The following is an 8,650-nucleotide window of genomic DNA, read 5'->3' as shown; positions in this document are numbered from 1 at the left end:
TCTCTCTCTCTCTCTCTCTCTCTCTCTCTCTCTCTCTCTCTCTCTCTCTCTCTCTCTCTTTCTCTCTCTTTCTCTCTCTCTCTGTGTTGTGTGGGTCACTGCCTGTCCTGTGCAGATTTAGATATTGAAGTGTATGAGGGGTGGCTCCTGATGAGGCTGAAAAAAAAAACGGATACACAAGGCTGGGCACAACACATTGTCTTCTATGACCTCAAATTTCAATATGGTCCTCCATCTCTACATCTAAAGAATCTCTCCCTCCACTCCTTCCGTCCTTCCATCATAGCCCAGCATGGTGATAGATGGGGCGGCAGAAACAGAAAATGTCCTCCTTCCATCCTTCCATCATAGCCCAGCATGGTGATAGATGGGGCGGCAGAAACAGAAAATGTCCTCCTTCCATCCTTCCATCATAGCCCAGCATGGTGATAGATGGGGCGGCACAAACAGAAAATGTCCTCCTTCCGTCCTTCCATCCTAGCCCAGCATGGTGATAGATGGGGCGGCAGAAACAGAAAATGTCCTCCTTCCATCCTTCCATCATAGCCCAGCATGGTGATAGATGGGGCGGCAGAAACAGAAAATGTCCTCCTTCCATCCTTCCATCATAGCCCAGCATGGTGATAGATGGGGCGGCACAAACAGAAAATGTCCTCCTTCCGTCCTTCCATCATAGCCCAGCATGGTGATAGATGGGACAGCAGAAACAGAAAATGTCCTACTTCCATCATAGCCCAGCATGGTGATAGATGGGGCGGCACAAAAAGAAAATGTCCTCCTTCCGTCCTTCCATCATAGCCCAGCATGGTGATAGATGGGGCGGCGGAAACAGAAAATGTCCTCCTTCCATCCTTCCATCTTAGCCCAGCATGGTGATAGATGGGGCGGCAGAAACAGCAAATGTTAAAGTTTGTGGGCCGTGGACCGACGGTGCCGCATGATTATTACTGGCGTGGAGTAAGCATTCGGAGTTGGATGAGAGAGTGAGAGAGTGAGGGAGAAAAAGAGAGAGGGAGGTGTCAGCACTTTCCTTCCCATACGTTTCACTCAGCTGAATAGAGTCTTATTATCTGACCTGGCACCCGTTCTCTGAATGACCTAATAATATTGTGGTGGTGATCCCCAGCCAGCCTCTTACCTCATGACATCACGTAGGAATCTGTTACCATAGCAGGGTTTACCTTCCTCTGAGAGGAACCGTGGCATAGCTTAACTTGTGTTGGTGTCTCGGACTCTGGTCCGATAATACATGGTGTCCATGCCACTTCAAAGTGCTGCTATTGTGATGTGTCTGATTTATTTGCCAGATAAGATGAACTGCATTGTACCCTATAAGGTTATAGTGTCTTAGACATTGGTGGACATTCTGGAGCAGCCGGGAGCCTGGCAGTTAGAGCATCTGCTGCTCTGTCCCTGAGCAAGGCAGTTAACCCGTAATTATATCCAGGCCGTGCCTGTAAATTAGAACGTGTTTTCAGTAAACATGCCTGATTAAATGGTACAATTGTTATTTCACATACACACTCAGGCATTCCAGACCCAGGGAATGATTGACCTCATCAACTGTTAAAACATAAACTGTCTAAGAGTATGTACGTAACATTTAGTCTTACATTGTGGCCTTGCCTCCTACACAAAGTTTCAGAAGAGCTCCAAAGGCCAGATACTTGATAATACTTTTAATTTCAAATGCCAAAGCATAATTAATGTCTGAATCTCTTTAGTCTTTTTTTTTTTTTACTAATGCTACTTAGTTATACTGTTCAGTATGTAGATGGTTCGGTAATTTCATACATTTTTTGCAGTTTCATAGTACTGTATATCTAAAGTCAAGATATTTAATAAACTTTCTCACCTCTCCCTAAACCTTAGCCCTATGCTCTCCTCACAAATGTAATGCTAATGCCATGGTAATGTCGTATGGTGTTTTCATTTAAATGTCCTGCCAGAGTGAAAAAACAAAGGCTTGACCTTCCTTTTGATTGGTCCAGTGGAGGATGGTGTGTTATTTACTGTTGAGCATCTGACTCATCTGACGCATCTGACAATATCAGTGTATTAAATAGCTGTAATACACAATCTTGTTAGGGGGTTTGGGGTAAATGGAACAGATTTGGGGAATAATCCTTTCCCAATCTGGTCACCACAGCTGGTTGCCTCAACCTCCCCCTCTGCCCCACTCAACCCTGCCAACACCACCACCACTACCACCAGTACCACCACTATTGCAACACACACACACACATAATGCATCCTACACACACTTCTCCCTTAGTGATCTTGCCGAGGGTAAAATCACGTAATCACCGTTTACCCCAATTTCTTTTTTGCTTGAAAGTTTACATACCTTTTGCTGAAAGGACAACGGGGCCTACTTTTTTCGCCCGGGTATACCCACTTTTTTACCAATAATTTTTTTTAAAACTCCTCTTTCTCTGACACTCATATAACTGCCAACGCAGGACAAGACCAGAAGGAGAGTGAGATGGATGGAGAGGAATAAAAAGACAGGCAGAGAAGATGGGCGAGGAAGTAAGGTCCTGAAGAGAGATAGGGATAGAGGACATTGTCCCTCCACCTGCTCATACATGGCTGGTACACCCCAGGGAATTAGGAAAGGAACTCTTGACACACACACTCACAGGGGTTTTAATATCAAGGTGAGAACCATCAATTTTGTACCTTTAAAAATAACTGTTTTACCCAACCTTTACCCTGAATAGCCTAATCTTGATGCCTAACCTTTACCTAACCTTCATGCCTAACCTTCACCTACCAAAACTCCTAAACTTAACCACAAGTCAGATAAAGCGAATTGTTAATGTGAGGACTGGCCAATTGTCCTGACTATAAGATTTTCCCTGGATTACCATCGTGTCCTCACTCAGAAAGTAAAACAGGACCGGACACACATCCACACCCACTCCCACACCCACACACAACCACACTGAAAATAAAACAGCTTTGAGTGAATCACTGATCCTCAGCACTATAGGGACGACAGTATCCTCCAAGTACAACAAGAGAGTCTAACAAGCTTTGCTAGTGCAGATTAACTGACTAGCTATCCCAGATTGCCTACTCCAGTCCCCCTTATTCATTCATACTTTGCTGTTGTAGTTATATCTGTCATGTCGCCTTCTTTCCTTTGTATTTTATTAAGGTCGTTTTGGGACCTCCATCTTCTATGGTTGCTTGCAATCCAGAATTACTGGGGAAAAGTGCTGAGACCATGTCTTTTTACTCGAAACGTGACACCCACAAATCACCAGGAAAATAGCCTATGCAGGTTAGCCTGTTGTAATTAATAGAAGCCCAACATAGTTGTGATATAATTCTGAAGCTCAGTGTATGGAGAGACACAGAGGCCCCTGTAGCAGGTCTAAGGAGACACTGTAGGGTTGCCCGAGGGATTTTTTCATAAAACAGACCTAGCAGGCGGAAACAGTTTAACCCTGCTATTGGTGGAGATCGCATATTGGATTCTGTATCTGTCTGTCTCAGTCTGCCTCTGCACTTTACTCTAAGCCGATTCGCCCAAGCTGCCGCTGTTTGCATTTCATGATTAATTTTTTTTTTGGTGGTGACAAGTGGCCCACTTTAATCTGTCACGTTAAAAACCCTGATCCAAATGTCACCCTTTCTATAACCCACAGACATATATCCCAAAACTATTTTATACAAATGTGGACATCGAAATATATTTCCCTTCTAAGTCAAAATTTGTCTGATTCAAATGCTACCACTAACTGTAACCCCTAAAAAGTAACTTCACCCCCGACCTCACCATAAAAAGGTAGTAGGTTGTCTCACCTCCAATGACAGTGGGCCTACAGAGATTGGGTTAGTGCCCTAGCGCAGTGGAAAACAACATCTCCGTCACAGAGCTGATCGTTGACTTCACAAGACAAGGGAGCCCCCCACTACAAATCCAATGTGTTTCTGTAGAAAGGTGTTCCGTGGCAGGAAGGTCATTAGGGACCTGGAATGGTTCAACCACACCTACATCACTGTTAAGAGCCACAGCACCTCATTTACCTGAATTTAAGAAATTCACCATGTCCGGAGGACTCACAAACTACAACCGAGGTACCATTAAATGCATACTTTGAGGCCGCATAACCAGTTGGTAGAACAAACACAAATGTCTGAAGCTCTATGGCATTTGGAAGGCCTAGCTCAACGCCCCGTTGTGGGCACACTGCTTGCCCTCCAGTACATTTCTTTCACACAACGCTGCAGAACATCCATGAAGAACATGACGGACCTTAGTCGGCCGAGTAATGGGTGATTCCCACAGCTATCACATAGCAGACTATGTGCTACACATTAGTTGTAGGGTTGGATGACGTTATAGACAGGCTGAGGTTACTGACAGGCTGAGGTTACTGACAGGCTGAGATTACTGACAGGCTGAGGTTACTGACAGGCTGAGGTTACTGACAGGCTGAGGTTACAGACAGGCTGAGATTACTGACAGGCTGAGGTTACTGACAGGCTGAGATTACTGACAGGCTGAGGTTACAGACAGGCTGTGCTGAGGACACAAATCAGGGTTAGGAAGGCAACTCCACCACCATCACCTGGCATCATTAGCTATAGAGAAATTATATAATATCATAGATGGCAAAACAACAAAATCACTATACTCTGGCATCAGCTATGTTATTCTCAACTACCATCAACCGTCATCTACTTTTTTCAGCCTAGAGTCATGCTATTTCCTGTCCTTTGGTTTTTTTTTGCAATTGACCAAGGAATTTCAGGAACACAACCACATCGAGTCTTTTCCACACAAGATCCCAGTCCAGCTCAGTTATGTACACTCTCACATTCACTTTCACTCCTTCTGTCCTCCCTTTTTCTGCTAATTTATCTCTGTCACTCTCCATTCCTTATTTCCTTATAACCATCTCTCCATTCCCTATCTTTCATTTAATTAGTTTTCCTTTCATAATTGACTATTTTTCCCCCTACCTGTCCTACATTTCTGTTATCAACTCCAATTCAACCATGGTATTTTACTTCAGATGTCTGTAGTTCGTCACTTCCCAACACTTTACTGATTCAATCTCTGTCTCCCGTTTTGCCCTTCACCCTCTCTCTCTCACACACTCTATCTATCCATTTGTCTTGGTCTCCATGTCTTTCTATTCATTTTTCTTCTAAAGCAAGTGTAAAAAAAATACATGAAAATAAAGAAAATACTAAATGGAAAACATTTATAACTTATAACAGACACAGGTTAGTGCAGTTGTGTTTCCCCCTGATTTTCTCATCTCTCTCAATATCTCTCATCTGTATCTTCCCAACTACCACCCTCGTTACATATCTTTCTCTATCTATCTTTCACTCTCTCTCTATCTATATTTTTCTCCTGCAGTAGCCATGGCGCTGACAGTGCTTTTTGTGTGAGCAGTGTGGTACTCCATGGCTCCCCTGTCTCCACTCACCTCCCGTAGCCTCCCTGCCTTCCACCCTGCCTCCCTCTGGGCCTCCCCCTCCAAGAAGGGGAATTAACCTTTCAGCCCAAGGATGCTGTATTTAATGACTGTCTGAGGGGCCAGTTCTAACTACAAGGCCCAGCTGTTAGCATCTGTCCCTCCAACCCAACCCCCTACAACAGCACAGAACACACACACACACATTGCAAGGGCTTTGTGCTGCTGCCCTCCCTGCTGCATGCCTGTAGAAGGGGTGGAAATCATATTTACACCACAGTCAATGGTTGCTGTATATGGTTTATGTTCCTAACAGTTGGCTGTGAATGAACGAGCAGTGAATATAGTTTATAGAAAAAAACTATATGTACATTTTTGAAAGACCCCTGAAATATATATACAGCTCCGGAATAAATTAAGAGACCACTGTACCTTTTTCTTTCCTTTCCAAGAAAAGTCGAAAAGGAAAGTTTTGAGTGAGAAACAGAAGGGTTAAAATTAAGAGACCACTGAAAATTGAATGCTTCTGTTCCTCACTGAAAACATTCCTTTTCAACTTTTTTGGAAAGGAAAGAAAAAGGTGCAATGGTCTCTTAATTTGTTCCGGAGCTGTGTGTATATACATGTGCCTTGAATATTTCCACCAAAAATCTAAAATTCTGCAGTGGAAAATAAATTCTGTATAACATCTACTTCTCTGCAGCAGCGCAGTGGAATACCCCCAGGAGTATTCAGTATATAAAGTAAAGTGGATACTCGCTGTCCCATTCATTATGTATGAGCATAAATGTTACAAAACGGCAGCAGCTGAAACATCCATGTTGCTGTTGTATCTTTGAGGGTTCCCATGCTCCCTCAAACCCCAGACTCTGGAAGTTCTGTAATCTTCTTCAGAATAGGAAGAGCAGGGGAATCACATTCGCCGCTGAGTCTTTAGCTGCTTATTACAGCTCTGGTTTAAGCATATTGAAGCTTTTTACTATAAATGTTAAATATCGTTCCAGACATGAAATTTTATTATTTCCTTACTTCCAACCTTTAGCCTAAGTAGTACATCTAAAAGGAAGGCTTTTTTTTGCTGTCAGCTGTTTTCTTGTAATCTATTTTCCCTTAAGATGAACCCCCCACGCTCACACTCCTCTCCCTCTTCCTCCAGTGTCTTTCACTGTCTAAGAAAAGGGAGATGCATGGAAAGTCAGGAAGTGAGGGAGTTCCATTGACATTTTTTCATTTCAACGCTGCGCATCTTGAGATCAGAAGAGACAAACAGAAGCCTCGGCATTGCTCAAAAGGTAAGCACAGTTCTTCCCTTTCTCTCTCATGCAAATCCCTTTGCCTATTCAAAGACTATTGGCTTTTTTTATGAGATGCACTGTCTCTCTTACACTTTTCTCACAGCCTCTATGAGCTCCCAGCAGACAGATAAGGATGAGTCAGTTGGTGCAGGTTTGAAAGGAGGTCTTCTCTCCTTCTGTCTCTTTTTTTTTCTATTTCTCTATTCCCATCACTTCTAGAGGTTCAACTTTCTCTAAGAGAGAGTGAGAGTGCATGTGGCGGAGGTAGAGAGAGAAGCACAGTGAGTTGAAGTTGACGACTCCACAGAGCAGAAACAGAAACCAAGTCAAGCAGACAGACAGACAAATACGAATCTCAGGTTGGTGAGAAGAGCTTCCCTGAGACATGCTGTCGAGCTGCCATGGTAAATTGCTGGACAAGGCTGATGCAATCTGGCCCGCCTGCCTGTCCATCTTTGGCTTGGCTTGAGGTTTGCTCTGTCTATTTGCATCTGGACAAACAGGCAGGCACGCAAAGCTCACACAGCAACGCTAATCAAACTGTCAGAGGACCAACATGTTTTCATGCACAATTAATGATTTGGATTCGATTAAGCCATGCGGATAACCTAATCTGCATCTTTGGGTCGGGGCAGGCCTATAACTGATTCTGCTGCAGATTGTTGGTGGTGTAATGGGTTCACAACACACCTCCCCTATGAGGCCCTGTAATTGGGCCCACAGGCTAATGGTGAGATTGGTGGTGTGTGGGCGAGCTGGCATTAAGATGTAGGACCCTATCTCAGTTGCATGGTTGCACGAGGTTGAGGCTCCATTTTCTGCACGTTGAGTGATTTCATGGGGTTTCGCATCAAATTGGTCCAGGATTGAGTGTATTGAGTCGTTTGATGATGTTATGAAAGAAGCCATTAAAAATCTACCTGTCGGGGTCACGCTCAATGCCCCTGCTCTCTCCAATTCCCTGTTGAGGAGAACGGCTGGCTTGTCTCAGAAAGCGAATCAAATTTCAAATCAAATTTTCTCATTTGCATCTGTGGAAAGTTACAAGGTCAAAAACTATGGCAGTGTGAGTATACTGTATGTTCTATCTGTTATACAGGAAAAGTTACCACAATGATTACCATTTTGGTGAGCACAAGAGGCTTACATTAACTTTTACGAACTCTGTTGTTCTCAGTGAAATATAGATGGTAGATAAAGTTTGTAAATGTAAAAAAGTAGATTTCAGTTAAGATTGAAGACAGATTAGTAATTGTTAATGTATTCCATTGTACTGCCTACTTGCATGCATTTGCAAGCTTTGTGTTATATATTTAATCATTGATAATAATGAAGAATACAGAGTTTGATTAGCCAACAGCCGGAAGCTGTCTGTTTGTGTTTCATTGTGAATTTTGATTGTGTGTGTGAGTGCGTGTTTGTTTGTGTGCACATGCAAATGTATTGTTGTCTCTATGCAAGTGCATTGATAACCTTTTCCTGAATGAATTCACATGAACATGAGTTAATCAGACTTAATCCAACTGAAACAGCACTACAAATACCTGTGCCCAGAACCAACCAAGAAAATGTACACTACCGTGGCATAATGGCACCTGTTTTCGAATGTTTTCGAATACAAGATTATCATTTTAAAAAGATAATTGATCAATACAAAAACCCTTTTGCAATTATGTTAGCACAGCTGGAAATGGTTGTGCTGGTTAAAGAAGCAATAAAACTGGTCTTCTTTGGACTAGTTGAGTGTTTGGAGCATCAGCAATTGTGGGTTCGATTACAGGCCAAAAACCAACAACTTTCTTCTGAGACTCATCAGTCTATCCTTATTCTTAGAAATGAAATCTATTCAATGCGAGAAATTGCCAAGAAACTGAAGACCTCTTATAATGCTGTGTATTACTTCATTCACAGAAC

General features: G+C 43.0%; 1 protein-coding gene across 2 annotated transcripts in view; it reads left to right on the top strand.

The window, feature by feature from the left end:
• Window positions 1-6,683: 6,683 nt before the first annotated feature.
• nphs1 (NPHS1 adhesion molecule, nephrin) overlaps window positions 6,684-8,650 on the top strand; it is a 72,265-nt gene continuing 70,298 nt past the window's right edge. For both annotated transcript variants that reach the window (XM_013139446.4, XM_013139447.4), the window contains exon 1: window positions 6,684-6,733. The gene's annotated coding sequence lies outside the window, so the exon portion shown is untranslated. The remainder of the gene's footprint in view (window positions 6,734-8,650) is intronic.

Source organism: Esox lucius, chromosome 20 (assembly GCF_011004845.1).
Source record: "Esox lucius isolate fEsoLuc1 chromosome 20, fEsoLuc1.pri, whole genome shotgun sequence".
NCBI classification, from domain to species: domain Eukaryota; kingdom Metazoa; phylum Chordata; class Actinopteri; order Esociformes; family Esocidae; genus Esox; species Esox lucius.
This window is presented reverse-complemented; position numbering and strand designations above follow the sequence as displayed.